We start from the raw sequence: 17,285 nt of genomic DNA on the forward strand, positions 1-17,285 counted from the left end.
AAGAGTGCATGGGAAGAAGGACTAATAAAAGTAGACGAAGACCCACAAATATACAGAGACAGGAGAATGACAAACAGAACAGAGGACTGGCTCAACAACCTAATGTACAGATAAATACATGAGACAGACTAAAGAACTAGCCAGCGATGACACATGGCAATGGCCCTACAGAGGGGAGAGCTCAAGGTGGAAACTGAAGGAATGATAACAGCGGCACAAGATCAGGGCCTAAGAACCAGATATGTTCAAAGAATATAGACAGAAATAAAAACAATCTCTCCCCATATGTAGGAAGTGCAATACGAAAAATGAAACCATAAACCACATAGCAAGCGAATGCCCGGCACTTGCACAGAACCAGTACAAAAGAGGCATGATTCAGTAGCAAAAGCCCTCCACTGGAGCCTGTGCAAGAAACACCAGCTACCTTGCAGTAATAAGTGGTACGAGCACCAACCTGAAGGAGTGATAGAACACGATCGGGCAAGATCCTCTGCAACTATGGTATCAGAACAGATAGGGTGATACGTGCAAATAGACCAGACGTGACGTTGATTGACAAAGTCAAGAAGGAAGTATCACTCATTGATGTCGCAATACCATGGACACCAGAGTTGAAGAGAAAGAGAGGGGGAAAAATGGACAAGTATCAAGATCTGAAAATAGAAATAAAGAAGGATATGGGATATGCCAGTGGAAATTGTACCCATAATCATAGGAGCACTAGGCAAGATCCCAAGATCCCTGAAAAGGAATTTAGAAAAACTAGAAGCTGAAGTAGCTCCAGGACTCATGCAGAAGAGTGTGATCCTAGAAACGGTGCACAGAGTAAGAAAAGTGATGGACTTCTAAGGGGGCAGGATGCAACCAGGAACCCCACACTATAAATACCACCCAGTCGAATTGGAGGACTGTGGTAGAGCCAAAAAAAGCAAAAAAAAAAAATAATAATAATAAAATTAATAAATAAAAATTAAATAATAATAAATGAGAATTAAAATTAATAATCAATAAAATAATAATAATCATCATCATCATCATCAGTGAAAGGCTATAACAATACTAGAGGTCACACACATACATCCCCCACCAACAGAAAGGCTGCAAGAGGAAGTGCAGTGTAAGGGCACAAAAGACCAGCTCCTGATAGACAAAATGGTAATGACAGTAGGAGAAGGAAAACCAACCTAAGCATGGCATGGATAGAATATAAGAAAGCCTTCGACATGATACCACACACATGGCTAATAGAATGCCTGAAAAAAAATAAAATATTATGGGGCTGAGGGGGGGAAAACACCATCAGCTTCCCAAAAATCAAAAATACATGCGCAACTGGAAATACAATACTTACAAGCTCTGGAATAAGACTAGCAGAGAGGTTAATATCAGGAGAGGAATCTTCCAGGGCGACTCACTGTCCCCACTACTCTTCGCAGTAGCCATGATTCCCATGACAAAAGTACTACAGAAGATGGATGCCGGGTACCAACTCAAGAAAAGAGGCAACAGAATCAACCATCTGATGTTCATGGACGACATCAAGATGTATGGTAAGAGCACCAAGGAAATAGATACCCTAATCCAGACTATAAGGATTGTATCTGGGGACATCAGGATGGAGTTTGGAATAGAAAAATGCGCCTTAGTCAACATACAAAAAGGCAAAGTAACGAGAAACTGAAGGGATAGAAAGCTACCAGATGGGAGCAACATCAAACACATAGATGAGACAGGATACAAAGACCTGGGAATAATGGAAGGAGGGGATATAAAACACCAAGAGATGTAAGGGACACGATCAGGAAAGAATATATGCAGAGACTCAAGGCGATACTCAAGTCAAAACTCAACGCCAACGGAAATATGATCAAAGCCATAAACCCATGGGCTGTGCCAGTAATCAGATACAGCGCAGGATAGTTAAATGGACGAAGGCAGAACTCCGCAGCATAGATCAGAAAACCAGGAAACATATGACAATACACAAAGCACTACACCCAAGAGCAAATACGGACAGACTATACATAACACGAAAGGAAGGAGGGAGAGGACTACTAAGTATAGAGGACTGTGTCAACAACGAGACAGAGCACTGGGGCAATATCTGAAAACCAGTGAAGACGAGTGGCTAAAGAGTGCATGGAAGAAGGACTAATAAAAGTAGACGAAGACCCACAAATATACAGAGACAGGAGAAAATGACAGACAGAACAGAGGAATTGCACAACAAACCAATGCACGGACAATACATGAGACAGACTAAAGAACTAGCCAGCGATGACACATGGCAATGGCTACAGAGGGGAGAGCTCAAGAAGGAAACTGAAGGAATGATAACAGCGCACAAGATCAGGCCCACCCTAAGAACCAAATATGTTCAAAGAACGATAGATGGAAAATAACATCTCTCCCATATGTAGGAAGTGCAATACGAAAAATGAAACCATAAACCACATAGCAAGCGAATGCCCGGCACTTGCACAGAACCAGTACAAAAACCCACAAAACAAAAAAAAAAAAAGACTAAAAAGAGGCATGATTCAGTGGCAAAAGCCCCCCACTGGAGCCTGTGCAAGAAACATCAGCTACCTTGCAGTAATAAGTGGTACGAGCACCAACCTGAGGGAGTGATAGAAAACGATCACGCAAAGATCCTCTGGGACTATGTATCAGGACGGATAGGGTGATACGTGCAAAACAGACCAGACGTGACGTTGATTGACAAAGTCAAGAAGAAAGTATCACTCCATTGATGTCGCAATACCATGGGACACCAGCGTTGAAGAGAAAGAGAGAGAAAAAATGGATGAGTATCAAGATCTGAAAATAGAATAAGAAGGATATGGGATATGCCAGTGGAAATCGTACCCATAATCATAGGAGCACTAGGCACGATCCCAAGATCCCTGAAAAGGAATCTAGAAAAACTAGAGGCTGAAGTAGCTCCGGGCCTCATGCAGAAGAGTGTGATCCTAGAAACGGCACACATAGTAAGAAAAGTGAGGACTCCTAAGGAGGCAGGAATGCAAACCCGGAACCCCACACTATAAATACCACCCAGTCGAATTGGAGGACTGTGATAGAGCAAAAAAAAAAAAAAAAAAAATAAAAAAAAAAATAATATTGTATTTTTACTTTGATCTTGTTTCCACTTTTTTCAAGAACTATCATTCCCTCTCTCTCCTCTTCTCTCCCATCTCTCTCTCCTCTCTCCTAAAATCCTCCTCTCTCTCTCTCTCCCTCCCTCTCTCTCTCTCTCTGCTAGGCCGTCCATCCGTCGTTTCACCTGTCTCCTTTTTGTTTGTTTTTTCTCTCCTTAAAATTCCTTCGTCCTCGAGAGCGGTTTCCCTCTTCATGTCTTCTTCTACCATGGGAACCCCTGTCAAAATTTGTGACCACAATTTGCTTCATTTGCATTAGCATATAATGGGGTTTTCGGACCATCATAAGCTGTTCCCTCGTGCGAGCGCTCTCTTTTGAAAAGCAGGATTGGAGAAATCCCTTTTCACATCGTGCTGGGCCTTGCTGGGTAAATCAAGGATTTGGCTTTGGCTTATTCAATCTATTTTATGAATATGGAAACGATAACGATGTGTTGCATGCGATGCCTAGGCAAATTGATGGGCAGACGAACAATTTTGGGTTGAAATAACGAAAACCCCCCCCCCAAAAAAAAAATAAATAAATATAAAAAAAAAAAGAAAATAAAAGGAGTATGTGGATAGTTGACAAGTTCCTTCATGAGGCCAAAAAAAACTTGAATGCAATATTCGTCCTAGATACTCGAGGTGCATTTGTCACCATGCAGATGAATCACCATCAGTGTATCTTCTGCTTGGTGGTCTTCATTCTGAACCTATTTCGTTGTATATACAAATGGACTTTCATTGTTGTTCGTCGTTTTCTTCATTATAGTATTTTTCACCGAGACACCAGTTTTTTTTTTTAATCGTTAAGATACATATTTCCTAAAATTAATGGTAATTTTTTATTCACGTCATCAATAGAACTGAAGGTGGACAGTTTTGTTTTCTTTTCTTTAAGGTTCATGGGCATCAGAACCTTAGTTTTAGCTTTTTCTTTTACACATGAAAGCCCTATGACATTAATTGGCGACATTGCCCTCCACTTTGATCATTACTTTGAACTTTCACATAAAACTGCAGCTTATTGGTAGGCGATGTGGAGGGCTGATAAAAGTGGTTACTTTGGGTAAGACAGGAAAAGGTAGGACGAACAAAATTTCTTCACTGATGGTCACGGAAATGTCAGCTTGTTTGTCTCGTTGACGATATGGTTTGTTTCCTAGCAAAAATAATACAGTGATGTAAGATTCTTTTTATTAATACAACGTTGTCTATAGTAGTGGGACTCTCTGGGCAAGACTACCTAAGAGTCTTCCACATTAATCTCTTTACTGCTGAAAAAAAGAAGCATGAAAAAGTTTATCGAGAAAACTTCCACAACATCACACATACTGCACGACTTACCTTTTTCTTTCTCTCCCCACTCTTTTCAGAATCGAAGACCCTTCCATCCTTCTACCTCTTTTGCTCCATCAAGTTGTTTTCTTTTCACGATTTTTACAATAATCCTCCTCGTTGTATCTCAAACCACACAAGGTTCCAGTCCTTCTTATTCCTCATCTATGCAGCGGCCAATTCACTTTCACATCTTCCACATTTGAGGCCTTTGGGTAGAGCTCACCAACGACTATCTGCTTCTATCAGGAGATGCGGGAGTCAAGAAACTCTTGATACGTTTCATGCTGAGGGATTTATTCCTCCATGCCCAAATTCCTGTGTGAAACGACCAAATTCGTTCTCCTTCTGTTGTTCATTTTCCTTGGTTGCGTAGATACTACTATACTCTATATGCAACGTGTATTTGTCATTGTGTAACGTATTCTCACCTGCCATGTTATAACATTGGATACTGAAAAGTGGCAACCGAATTCGATTGCTGAAACACGTCATCCTTGTTATATTGTAACCCGGATTGTAACCTCACCAAACAAAGAACCTACATTTCAGAGAGTTTGTTTCACGTCTCATCCCAACCAACAGGTTGTGCCATGTTTACATTATTTTGTAATTATTCATTTTCACGTTAATGGTTCATGCGTGTTGGTCCATAGTTGCTGACAATGTGTGGTGTGTGTAGTTTGATGTACTGGAGACAATCTGCATACAAAGAATACTAATGCCATATGAACGTCATGGCTGCCAGCTAAGGGTGGAGCGAATGCCTTGATCCCTGTCTGAATTGATCTGGATCGAAAGCGAAACAACTAAAATCAACCCATCTTAGGAGACTGATTCGTAGAAAGTATATGGCATCATTTTTTACGCGCTTCAATCGGAAAGTATGCAATAATTTGCGAAGAAGCTCTTTATATCATTTCCAGCGTTACTGCATAAAAACTAAATCCTGGAAAGTGGTTTGGAATAAGTCACCGCTTACGCTCAACCTGCAGTTACTAGCAGTCATAACACTGACCAAAAATGGTCACGTCAATTTAGATTAGGTTAGGCTATTTGAAGCAAAGTTATGTGATCCTGTTTTGCCCAGGAGTAAGTTAGTGCTGTAACTGAACCAGAAGAATGAAAATTGTGGAAGGGACGTCCATTTGACTCGTAATGGTTTCCAGACATAAGAGAAAGTCATTTTCCTCCGGACTCTGAAACAAGAGGTAATCAGAATCCATATACAATTCACTTCTGCCTCAATACAGAAAGTTCTTCCGTTTCTTCACCCCCAAACCTCTTTTCAGCACGCCTAACTAATGACTACGGTGCAGTGTAGTTTCTTTTTTTTTTTCCTCATTTCAGTTTTGCATTGTTACTGAAAAATGCGCCCCATAAATCTGAGTGGAGGGAAAAGTAAAGACCTGACTGGACTATTCAGTTGTAAATGAGGTCTTTCATGGCAAAGAACACGAGAGACTTCTCACAAGTGACCTGAGGTCGTTCAGAGGAGGAAGTCCCGGACGGAAATGTCAAAGGAGTTTCCCGAGGAACTGAAAAACTTGACTTTTTATAGAATGAGGTTTTGTTTTTAATGTATTATGATTGAAGTCATGCTGCTCCATTTCAAGCATAATTTTTTCCATTCAAGGATGTTGTGAGGGGAGGGTGGGGGGTGCCCTTTAGTAAAGCATTTAACCATTACTATAAGAAGTTTCTTTAGTAGTCGGCATTTATGTAAACATATGGTTCTTTCATATATCATTTGTTCTTTTATATCTATATTATTAAATATGTTCTCTCCTTTACTGGTGTATTCCATTAAACTTTACTCATATTTCGACACGTAATCTATCTTATGAAATATTTCAGCACTTTATAACATGTGGATATGGTATTGATATAAAGACAACTTCCATTTACTTACTGGGCTTTGTCTGCAATGCGAAATATTTTAGAAAGTTCAGAGTTCTCACTTTTTTCGCCGTAAATTATGATTGGAAACCCCAATGAAAGGTTCATTGAAAATTCAAGCCTTTTATCTCATTTGCCCGTGAAGCCTCGGTACTATTCGATTACAAAAGATATGTTTAGTTCAGTAACAAGACTGCGTACTTACCTTTTATGGAAAGCATAAAAAAAATATACCATTGTAGGGGAAAAATTCCCAACTTTGCCTTTATATATTACTTCTTCATTACATTACATTATTATACATTTTTTGAGCTGGAATAAGTTTATGAATGAATATGTTTTCGACTAAATCATGAATCAATGTGAGATATACAAGTAGCGTTGGTGAGGTTATTAACTGACATGCAATCGCTGGGGGTTGGTCCGTAATCTATAATAAATCATGTTGTGAGGAATATTGTCACGAAATCCAGAGAATACGAGACTGGAAAACATTGCCACGGGAACCAACAGGAATCCGTTGACAAGGTGGTATTCCTTTGTCACGCTTTGGTTCGAGCACGAGTGATGGGAAGTGTAATTGATTTCTCGTACTTGTTCCTCCTAACCTTAACCTTTCAGTAGAACTTTTTTTTTAAAACGTAATTTGACCAATTATTGTAACTTGATGATTTTACGTTTGTCTAAACAATAGAGAATAGATCATTGCTAACCTATATATATATATATAATATATATATATATATATACTATATAATATATATATTATAATATATATATATATATATATATATACATATACATGCATTAGATATATATATATATATATATATATATATATATATATATATATATATATATATATATATATTTACATATAAACAATATATATATATACATATATATATATATATATATATATATATATATATATATATATATTGTAATAAATTGAAATAGCCACAAAGGTCTCTCACCTTCTCTAATCTTCATGGTTTTTGGATTTGCTTAACACTACAAAGCCTTAAGATCTAAGTGCAATATCTGATGTCCCGGTTACAGGAAACGAACCTGGGTCCCATAAACAGAATGAGGTCTAGTTAGCAACCTGACTCCTCTGTTATGGGATCGGTTCATTTTCCCACTGCCAAGACATCATAATAAATTTCTTCATATTTCTGGCACTTGGATCTTAAGGCTTTTTAATGAGCCAGAGAATAAAAAAAAACACAAAAATTTCGAGGAGTGGCTATTAAAATTATATATGCATCTGTTAAAAAGTCACAAGTATCTTCTATGCACATGCACACAATGTACATATATATATATATAGATATAGATATATATATATATATATATATATATATATATATATATATATATATATACATATATATATATATATATACATTGTGTGCATGTGCATAGAAGATACTTGTGACTTTTTACCACACACACACACATACATATAATATATAGATATATATATATATATATATATATATATATATATATATATATATATAATATGACTTGTTACTACCTATATATATATATATATCTATATATATATATATATATATATATATATATATATATATATATATATATATATATATATATATATATATATAGATATATACTATACGCTCACACATACACACACATATATATATATATATATATATATATGTATATATACATATTATATATATATATATATATATATATAGATATATAATATATATCATATATATATATATTATATATATATGACTGGTAAAAATGTTCTGGTACAAGCAGAATTCTGTCTAATAAAAGGAACCCATAAAAACACCAAAACATATAGAGACAAATACAGCAGTGTCTGAAATATAGTATTTTTCTCTCTATATTTTGGTGTTTTTTACGGGCTCTCTTATTATTATATATATATCTGACGGAAATCGGGATTGAATAATCTTGGTATCCTGGATGGAGTGAGGTGTTAACCGCCTGCGTTGACTGCATGATCGGTGGGGTGGTTCTGTGGGATTGAATAATCTTGGTATCCTGGATGGAGTGAGGTGTTTATTCCAAGCCTGCGTTGCTGCATGATCGGTGGGGATGGTTCTGATGTATATCCTGGTCTTAACACAGTTGGTTTCATTCTGTGGTGTTTGCTGGCTGAAGGGTTCATGTGAAAGGGTATTGGGTATGCTGAGCTAAGTTCAAGCCTGCCTCACAAGTTTGAACAGACATGGTGAGATTTTCTCCTTGAAGCTTTACATCAGTTAACGATGGTTTGTCATCAGCATAAAATGTTGGAGGCCTGTCAGTACAGTTTGCATTTGGACATAGCCCAGTTTACAGCTAACATCTCCAACTCGATTGTGGCCCAGTTTATCTTATCGTCTGTGAAGTAGCGAGAGTCACACTGTATAATTGGAGTCTTTCATTACCGTGGTCCAATAGAAGGGAATATCCTAGTCCATTGAGTCGAGAAGACTGGTCTGTAGTTTAACTGAGAAGGCTTGAACTGAAGGAGGCAAGAACTGTGGGCTAGCCAGGGGCAGTCTTCACGCAGCAAATGCTCCATCATAATCTGTGGGTCTATACAAATACATACCTGGCCTCATAAGTGGTCTGAGAAGCTGAGCTGCATTAGCTATTTTCAGGAGTAAATTTGGCCAATTTGGTTCCCTAACCCATGAATAAATGTATATCGGTCAAGTTTGTTTGGTTGGCAGGGGTCCTTGATTACTGCTACTTTGTTGGGTCCAATGAAATGCCATCTTTGGAAATCTGATATCTGCAGAAGGTTATTGATGGAGGCAGTGACCACAAACTTGTCCTTGTTAAGTATGATGCCAAACAAGGGGCACCTTGTCAACAACCTCGTGGTTTTGGTGTAGATGGCTGGGAAATCCTCGTCACCACAACCCTCGCTGAGCCTGTGATCTCAAATCCCACTGTACCTCTGCAATGAAGAAGTTTTGATCCTCCTCAGTGAGTTGTATTTGCCATAACCAGTGCACGGGCATCAGCGTTAGTGGGGAACTAGGCTTTTGGATCAAAGCTGTGGAGGCTAGACAATACTGAGGGTGACAGGTGGGCTGAGTGTTTCACTAGGTTGTTGAAGTTCTTGAGGTCAACGGCAATTGAAACGTCTTTGTCATTAGGTACCATGACGAGTGGGTGACACCTTAGTCACCGGTGGGCTTAATGATACCATAATTTACCATGATTTCAAGCTCTGCCTTGACTTGCTACCAGAAGGCATATAGTGTCAAATTAGGTGTATTGATGACGAAATGTACAATCATCTTTGTTTCCCCCCCCCTTCCTTAACCCTTAACGAACAAGTATCTCATATAATATCTATAACAGTTTGTGAGAGGTGGATGGGCTAATTCATATGAGTAACTAATATTATACAATCATACCAAATTTGGATCCTAAACATGTATGGGAACAAAGTCAATTCACTTCATGGTCCATAAATGACAAGTGAACTTTTGGCAAAACTATAGTTCTTATCTGTTATGATATTGTTTGTGTTGTAATTAAAATTTTACAAAATAAACAAAAGAAAAGATTAGACTAAACATGTATAGCTTTGTAAAATCAGCATATTTTTGCAAGTGTTTTTGTATAAGAGGCCCCATACTGAAATTTTAAATGGTCACTTTCAACATCCCATGGAAGTTACAAAAACTTTTATCAAATTTTTCTCTTACACCATATCCATCTGCATATTTTCCTCTTTCCACTGATGTTTTTTTTTTTCTTAAACTGGCCGACGTGAAAGTTTGTCCAGTCTGGAGGCGTGTTTAAATTATATTTAGCCTGTCCCTTAAGTGTTAAGATGGATTTACATTGGTGGTTCTTCCATAGTCTTGAGTTGGCTTTTTACAAGAAGCGTTCCTGATACCGACGTGTGTGAGGAGGACCACACCCCTCTCCCCTAACGAGAGTACCAGCGGCGCATGGAACGAACACCGGACATGAGAATAATACAGGTGGTGACGTCACGCAGGTAGAAGCCAATCAAGAGGCTCCCGGTGATACCCCCTAAACCTGAAGGGTCTGCAAGACTCGTGGGAACGCCCGCCGTATGAGTCACCTTCCCGGGAACCAATAAAAACTCGACCTACCGGAGAAGTGCTCTGACCGTACTGGAGAGCTCGCAACACCACGATAAAAGGAGAAGGACTCGCCACTGGAAAAATGCCAACGGCCATACCACGTTGAAAGCACCGCTTCTCGTCCGATCAGCGAAGTTAAGCAACGTTGGGTCTGGTCAGTACTTGGATGGGTGACCGCCTGGAACACCAGATGCTGTTGGCGTACGAATTTCCTACGGGCTGCTCTATGAGCAAGAGCTCGTGCTGGCATAAAGCCAGCTTAATCTTAAACAACAACAACAACCACTGGAATTCAGTCCCTCAGCAGTTATCGCTTGATAATGTCCCTGTCGATCAGGAGGAAACGTCGAAACGTAGAGAGAGAGAGAGAGAGAGAGAGAGAGAAGAGAGAGAGAGAGAGAGAGAATTGTATAAGCAATAATAAATCAAGTGACTCAACCGAATTTTACCATGCCCTTTGGTGCGTTGCTCGCCAGTCTAAGCAACAACGAGAGCGAAAGCCCCGTCATTCAGAAAGATAGAGAGAATTGGGAAGACTCTTATCAAGACTTCTTTAATAGAAATTAATAGTGCTGAAGCAGCAGTCATTTTTAACAAACATGTCTACGAGAGGGTCTCCTTCCGAAATATTATTATTATTATTATTATGTTATTATTATTATTATTATTATTATTATTATTATTATTATTATATTATTATTTAGGTAGAAGACCCTCTTTCAAGCATGAACTATCGAAGGAGATTGCTGCTTCAGCTGCTTTGATTTTGAAATCATATTTACGAATAAAATGATTGTAACATTTCCTTATCGAAAACGTCGTAATTAGAAGAATAGAAAAGAATTCATATAAAGGCAATGCAGTTGAATCAACAATCTCCTTCAATAGATATTAATTATTATTATTATTATTTTTATTATATTATTATTATTATTATTATTATTATTATTATTATTATTATTATTATTATTATTATTATTACTATTATTATTATTTTGGTAGATATGATCAATAAATCACAGCACGATTGAATAGAAAATGGGTGCTCTGATGAAGTCGACTTACAGAAAAGTTTTATGAACAGAAGTGAGAGAGAGAAAAAAAATAGAATATTACTAATATACCCGAACACCAAGAAAGGAAAGATATGATCTCTGATACAGATGTCTAAAAGATACTTAAGAAGTTCTCTCTCTCTTCTCTCTCTCCTCTATCTCTCTCTTCTCTCTCTCTCTCTTTCTCTCTCTCTCTCTCGGTATTAGCCTTTTCTATCAATATAACTTCCTTTGCTACCTGTCTGTATTTATCTCAAAGGGTTGCAATCGAAGAAGGAAAAGATTATGGAGTTAACAACCTCATTCCAAAATACTGGGCAGTTAATCACGAGGGAAACGCTTATCCCCTATAACCTCCATGATGTTTACGTTGTTAAAATGATAACAAATCGTGATCAGACCTCTAGCTTATTAGGGACCGCATGCAAGATTTTCCCTTCACGCATAAGTTGTATAATTATATACCTAACTTACCGTAAATTAAAACACCTAAATCTATGGTCAAATATACCTTATTTCACCAATGAAAATTAAAATGAATAACCTATCATCTTATGAGAAATAATTTTTCTGTGCTGTATAACATGCACACTGTCTATTTTCTGCATTTTCATTCTAATAAATAAACCATAAATATCCTATCCTAAAGTTCCTGTATCTTTAACTCAACGCAAAACACCTTTTTAGGCTTTCTTAAACCCAAGCAAGAACAACGACAACGACAAAGTAGGCTTACTCCCGAGTAAGCAAAATTGGATAAAAAAGGATATTCTCTTCATTTACAAGGAAATTCATCCAGCATACTTAATTAAACTATAATAAAACATGGATACCAGTTGAGCAAAAAAATATTATGTGAAAGGGAGGATGCAATACCACGTCGCAAAAAGTATGTTAAACTCATTGACTTAGAAGATAAAAGAAAATCGAATTCATTTGAGTTATTCACCCGCACGAGATCCTCTTTTCTCCAATACTATCTCTTCTCTTCTTACAGTTTGGTCAGATTTCATCTCTTCATTTCAATTTTGCTCAGTGAAGGGTTCCTATATCAGTCATGGTTTTGTAATTTGTATCCCCGTCCTTTATTAGCCAATCATTGTCCTATGTTGTGTTTTCCTATTAATAATGAGGGCACTAAAGTCCTATCATATCTGCTTTCTATATTTTCACTTCAAGGTAGCATCAAATTTTATGCAAATAATCTCTCCAATTTCTCCAGTAATAGTCACTGGAAATATTGATTGTCTTGTCGAAGATATGGTTTTTTTCGTAGCAAATTGGATACAGTGTTGTAAGCAATTTTATACTCATAATAGAGATTTTTTTCATAATATAGTTAGGGCCCTGGGCAAGACTACTTACAGTCTTCTACATTAATCATTTTTACTGCTAAAACAAGAGGGAAATATTTTGCTGAGAAAGCTTTCACAGCATTTTTACACACTGCACGACTCACTTCATTTTTCCCACTACCACATTTTAATTTTATCATTTTCAAAACACTTCATCCATCTACCTCTTTCACTCCCATAATGGTTTTCTACCTGCTCCGTTTTATCCACATCACAGAAGGTTTCAGTCCTTCCTGTTCTTCATATGTGGAGCAGTGAATTCACTTTCGCAACTTCTTCCCCCCCCCCCACATTCACTTTTGGGGTAGAGTTGGGGCACCAATGAATATCTGCATCTATCAAGAAATTCTTCCTTTTTTTCACGTCTAAATCTGATGGGCACCTCTCTTCAAAAGACTTCACGGAATTTCTGCCTCAACGTCCAAATTCCTTTGCAATTCGACCGAATCCGTTCTTTAACAAGCCACACCCTTCACGTTGTTGATTTTCTTAGTTGTATTTACCGTCTTTTCATTATTATTGTAAATAGTCATCTTCACGTTGATGACGCATCGTGTTGGTCTATGGTGCTGGCAATATGAGATGCATTGTAATTAGTTGTGCACTGGAGACTATCTGCATACAAAGCATGCTAATATACCGGCATGGCTGTCATCCCGAGGGTGAAAGCCATGACCTAGATCATTAATTATGAATTGCTCTGATTCGAAGATAAAACTAAAACCAATCCTTCTGGGGAAACAAACTGATTCGTTGAAAGCATATGACATTTTTTTTCGTGTTTCCCTGAAAGGAAGTATAAAAGATATTATGTAGGAAGAACCCCTTTTCATTATTTCCAGTGTTTTAAGAATTACTATCAGGGTTACTGAAAAGTAATTAATCTTTGATACTGGTTTGTGTTAATCGACGCTTATGCTCAAACTGCGGTCATAACACATGGGCCTAGAATGGTTTATTTAGATTAGATCTCGTTGGGCTGTTTGTGCAAAGTAATGAGAGCTTCCTTTGTCAAGAAAACTAATCAATGGTGGCTTCGTCTGTTTGAATCTTACAGGCTTCTCCAAGTATTAAATGAATGTACTTATTTCAGCCACTAGGTAAGCACAAGTAGGCCTGCGATAGCTCCGCGGAGGAAACCCAGAAGGATAATGTGGAAGGTGTTCCTTTAGGAACTTGGAAAGTTGTATTTTGAGTAATTTTTTTTTTTCTATTTATAAAACTGCCTGTCTTGATAACAAATATATTATAAGTCAAGTCAGGCTGTGCCATTCAGACCATGATTTATTTTTATTCGGGGCCCGGGGGGGCTGGGGGTGACGAGTGGGTTTTGGGGAGGGTTTTAGTAACTTATTTAACTACAGGACAGCAATTTATACAATGAGTTTTTGTAACTTATTTACCAACAATGGTTCAGTATTTGTGTAAAAAATAAAAAACATGAAAAATGGCGATTTCGACCTGGTAATATTCTTTTGATCTAAAGGCTACCACTCGCAGTGATGCTTGCGCCCAACATATATATTCCAGACTTTCTTTTATTGTGCAGAAATCCATTAGCATTCGTTCGCTTTCTTCCTTTGAGAAAACATTCGGTGTGTTTTCGAAATTCAGTTCACCGATGTTTTACAAAAGAGAATCCATCCTGTGAAACAATTCAATGACATTAAATCGTGCTGCATACATGAAGATATAAAATACAATAAAATACATATTTTTCTTACCGGATTTTATCTTCCGTACTAAAAGGCAAAAAAGCAAAAAACAAAAAACTACATTTTTCCCTAATTCTGATGAAGAACCAATTAAAGGATCATTGAAAATTCAAGTCTTTTATTCAGTTTGTTCGCGCAACCGAAAAACCGGTTCGACTGGAAAAATTAAAATATTTCTGCCTCGGTAAAAATATTTCCCTTGCAAGGCAAAAATTCCCAACTGCGCATATTCCTGTCTATTAATTATTCCGCGCATTCTCATATGTCTTTTAATCTGGACGATGGGGGGGCTGGGGCTGGGGGATTTGTTGGTGGCTCTTCCGTAATCTATATTAATTCATCTCGTGAGAAAAATGAGAAGACAAGACACTGGGAGACAAGGTTTTGGGAAACAGCATGGCTTTGTGGTGACAAAGTTTTGCTCGTTTAACACGCTTCGGTCTCACACACGAATGATCGACAGTTTTAATGATTTGTTGTCATACCAAATCCTAGACAGGAATTAGAGTTAATGGTGTTCCGTCCATAGGGGACTGACAAGACGACCCCCTGCTTGTCCCGACCTCACAACCGCAACAAAGGGCTTCCCGGTATTAACAAAAAGCGTGCACACACTGGGGAAAGCAGCAGCAAAAACCCAAGACCTTAATTACACTTGCATTACGATTACAGTTAATTTAATTAGCTAATCAATTCCGTTAATAAACACTGCAGAGGCTCTTCATGGAGTGGGAAACTAGACTCTTGCTTGTAACAAGTTGCGCAGCTCACAAGACACAAAAAAATCCTTTGTGCAAATGAGAGAAGAGTCCATGATTACTTAAACGATTACCAGGAATAGGCCTATGGAATGAATTGATAAAAACTGGAGGATGGAAGAGACACTTCATTCGCTAATTAACTACTGCAAATTTAAATTATTACGCAAGTGGCGTTGAATCACTAATATGCCAGGCACAAGAAGGTGCCGGAGGAGAGGAATGGCTTCATAGATGGAGAGTCGAGAGAAATATAAATAATAGAATGTGCGGAACCTCCTCTATCAGACACGTACCTGATTGAATTAATGTATGCTTCGTAAAAAGGAAGCCTGAATGAGACATCCATTCGGCCTTGGGAGATATAGTTGGCCCTCGGTCCTAGTGTGTGGCAGGATGTCGTCTCAGAGTCAAGGGTTACACCTGCTTCCCTCTGTAAGCTGTCCCTAACACGGGTTGGAGAGACGTTCTCTACTGCGGTTCGACAGCGTCTGACGGTGACCGTCACTCTGACCGTTAGTTATCCCTTATTCCAGGTCACTTTTGTTAACGGATTTTTTTCCAGTTTTTAACTGGTCTGGGTTGGTACAATCTGAAAAGAGGTATTCCACCAGCGCTCGGAATCAGAAAACAGGGGAGACAGTAAGGCTTTAAGGTAGGACGGAACAATAGCAAGAATTTCCAACGAGTGAGGAGAATAAAGGCAAAGAATTTGCATGTCTGAATCTTTGCTGAAGCTATCACTTTCCGTCCGTGTATTTTTAGTATTAGATTTTCCCGATCTCTCTTTGCATAAGGTGGCAGAAGGCCTGCCCTTTATAGCGATAGAAAGAATGGCTAGAACTAAAAATCTCTGCCGTATCATCAGTCTCGTAACTTATCAGTTCTTTTGATAAGGCCACCTCCTGTGTACTTTAGTTTACTCTTTAATCCCAAAACAAGAGATAGCATTTGGTGGTGGCTCTGCCTGTCTGTCGCTAACAAACATTTTATTAGCGCCTTCCTCCATTTATTGACATATGGTGGAGGCTGTATAATTCCCAAAATCTGTTGCACAGCTCAAATACAAATTTTCTCTCACAAAACGTCCAGTTTAATAAATAATGAATAATTCTAATACCACAAAGACTTTTTGCTTTAGTACTAAAAAATAAGATCTGTTTTGGCTGGAGTATTAGTTCACATTCGAAATCTGATTGAAAAAGGTCGAGCTTTTCGTGGCTATATAATGTTTGTATAATAAACTATAACAATGAAATCCATGTGGATCTTGTTTGTCCGCCGCTGGTGGAGGTGCAGTAGGCAGGGGATCACGAGGGTAGGAGAGATATGACACATCCACCATCCTCCTGCCAAACCTGTTGTCTCCCACGGGTGGGGGTGGGGTAGGTAGGGGATTGGAAGGGTAGGGGATATATGACACATCACCCTCCTCTTGCACTCCTGTTTGTCTGCCTAGGATGGGGTGGGGTAGGGGATTGGGAGGGTAGTGGTGGTCATGGTAATTGCTGTGTAGCAAAGAAAGATAAAGGAAATGAAAAGAAAAGCATCTTCAGAAGTTTTGCAGCAAGATTATGATGGAGCATTTTGGCTGCATGAAGACTGCCCTGGCTAGCCCACCAGTTCTTGCCTCCTTCAGTTCCAGCCTTCTCAGTTAAACTACAGACCAGTCTTCTCGACACAATGGACTAGGATATTCCCTTCTGGATTGGACCACGGTAATGAAAGACTCCCCTTGTACAGTGTGACTCTCTCTACTTCACAGACGATAAGATAAAATGGACCACAATTGAGTTGGAGATGTTAGCTGTAAACTGGGCTATGTCCGAATGCAAACTGTACTGACAGGCCTCCAACATTTTATGCTGATGACAAACCATCGTTAACTGATG

The 17,285-nt window shown here is 38.3% G+C and overlaps 1 non-coding gene across 1 annotated transcript; it reads left to right on the forward strand.

Moving 5' to 3' along the window:
* The first annotated feature begins 10,594 nt into the window (after positions 1 to 10,594).
* On the forward strand, positions 10,595 to 10,712 carry LOC135217796 (5S ribosomal RNA). Its single transcript, XR_010315203.1, has one exon. It is a non-coding gene; the product is annotated as a 5S ribosomal RNA (ribosomal RNA).
* Positions 10,713 to 17,285: the final 6,573 nt, after the last annotated feature.

Source organism: Macrobrachium nipponense, chromosome 7 (genome assembly GCF_015104395.2).
Source record: "Macrobrachium nipponense isolate FS-2020 chromosome 7, ASM1510439v2, whole genome shotgun sequence".
Classification (NCBI taxonomy): domain Eukaryota; kingdom Metazoa; phylum Arthropoda; class Malacostraca; order Decapoda; family Palaemonidae; genus Macrobrachium; species Macrobrachium nipponense.